The sequence below is a fragment of the Suricata suricatta genome, chromosome 2 (genome assembly GCF_006229205.1).
Source record: "Suricata suricatta isolate VVHF042 chromosome 2, meerkat_22Aug2017_6uvM2_HiC, whole genome shotgun sequence".
NCBI classification, from domain to species: Eukaryota; Metazoa; Chordata; class Mammalia; order Carnivora; family Herpestidae; genus Suricata; species Suricata suricatta.
The window spans coordinates 22,672,842-22,675,132 of record NC_043701.1 but is presented as its reverse complement, the minus strand read 5'-3'; positions in this window follow the sequence as shown (position 1 = coordinate 22,675,132).

The window sequence follows — 2,291 nt, the reverse complement described above, 5'->3', positions numbered from 1 at the left end:
TCCAGCGACTTGGTCTTTCTATTCAGTTCTCACCCCTCTAACATCTAAAGAAAGGCACCCACCCTTGCTTACCATTCACTCCTAACTTCTTGTAAAATGGCTTCTGTTCACCCCACCCTCTTTATACTAAAATGAATCTCCAAGTGGTCACCTGTTAATGGCCCATCTCTCAGTAACCTGGTCTCTGTTCACTTCTTTGAACCCCATCCCTAGAGCTCCTGTCAACCCTACCCCCCACTATAGAGATTGTGTCTTCCCAATGGCTTCACTACAACCCTTTTCTGTCAACTCTGATCATTACCTCTAAATCAGATCCTAAGTTCTGATTACCTAGACTATTAGTAGTGTGGTCTGTTAACAAATCTTCCACACTGCAGTCTCTTTCCCACTCTAAATTAAAAACAAAAGCAAAAACAAAAGCAAACCAACAAATAAACAAAACCCAGAACTTATATCATTCCCTTCATCAAAACTTTTATTTCCAGGGGTTCCTGTCTGGCTCAGTTGGTAGAACATGTGACTCTTGCTTGATCTTAGGGTTATAAGTTTGAGCCCCACATTTGTAGAGGTTACTTAAGAATAAAATATTTTTAAAGCCACAAATTTTATTTCCAAACCAATGAAGCACTAACTCCCCAATCTAGCATTTAAACTCTTCCACAACTTTAACTCAATTCAACATGTATTGACATCAGTCAGCATTTTCTTCTGCCACTGTGCTAAGCATACCCTAGGCTCTAGCCAAACCAGTCTGCTTATTTCTCTAAACACACAGTGTGCTTTTGCGCCTCCAGGCTGTGGCTCACCCTTTTGTCCACCTGGATTACTCTTCCCCTTCATCGCTGCTATTCTAAGTCTCTTCCTCCCTTAATTTCACTTGCCATGATATCTTCACTCACCCTCTACTAAATAAATGTGCTATAGTTATTTGTGCAGTTATCGTATTTCCTTACTGGATTCTAAATTCTGCTCAAACAAAATACTGCCTTTAGTGAACTGTTCAATGTGCCAGCCTGTGCTCAGTGATTTGCATGCGTTGCCTCATTTAATACTCACATCAACATTATAGGACAGGACTCTCCCCATTTAACATTGAAGAAACTGGGGCTCAGGGGCATTAACTAGCTTGCCCAGGCCACACAACTGATGAGGGTGGAATTCCTTTCTTAGTTTATTTAGGCTGCTATAACAAAAAGTACCACAGCTTGGGGGGCTTATGAACAACAGAAACTTATTTCTCACAGTTCTGGAGGTCCAAGATCAAGGCTTGGGCAGATTTGGTGTCTGTTGAGAGCCACTTCCTGGTCCTTAGGTGGCTGTCTTTTTCATGTGTCTTCACACGGTGGAAGGGGTGAGGGAGCTCTCTGGAGTCTCTTTTATAAGGACACTAATCCCTTTCATGAGGGTTCCATTCTCATGTTCTGAGCACCTTCCAAAGGGCCCATCTCCTAAACCAGCATTTTGGGGGTGGGGGTAGGGGGTTAGGATTTCAACACATGAATGGAAGGGGGAATAAAATCTAGATAGCATTCACGTCGGCACAGGGTCCACCATCTAGACTGTTCTCTACCTATTTGTGTTAGATCCACATTTTAAAAACAGAGTCTGCCTATAGACCAAGATTCGAAGGAAATAGGGAGGTGTGGGTTGAAACAGTAATGAATTAGGATGGCAGAATTGTTGGTGATGTTTCCAAATTTCAGCTAGTGGGTTACAGAGCTTCCGAAATAAGCATTTAAATTACATACTTACTAAACAGGGTTGCCGCTACTCTTAAATATTCTCTAATTGTTACACGTAGGTTAGTTTTGTCTCCCTGATTTTATTGTCATCCCAGGGGAATGATCTCTATTCTCTTGTGCTCCCGCAGCTTTCGGCGCATTGCTCAATACACGATGTACGTACTTGTTGATTTTAATGCATGTGTGTTTGCATATGTGTACGGCAACCGAGTGGAGGTCGTGGGGTGTGATGCAGTGTGCATTCCTTCCCATCCCTTTTCCCTTGAGCAGCTGCTGCCTGGATGCTTCCCTTCCCGGGGGAGGAGGCAGAACCACTGACCCTTTAACAAGTTGTCGCTCACTGAACAGGTGTCTCCCCCGCCTTTCGGAGGAGAGGGATGGCTGGACGCTTAGTGACATCAGCGACCGACCAATGAGAAGTCAGGCTGCGGCAGCCGCGCCAATGACCAGCCAGGGGCGGGCCCGGTTTCCTGGGAGCCGGGCGGACCGGGCTGGTCCACCCGCCGCCGCGGAGTCTCCGCCGCTCAGGCCGCCCGCCGCCGCTCCAGC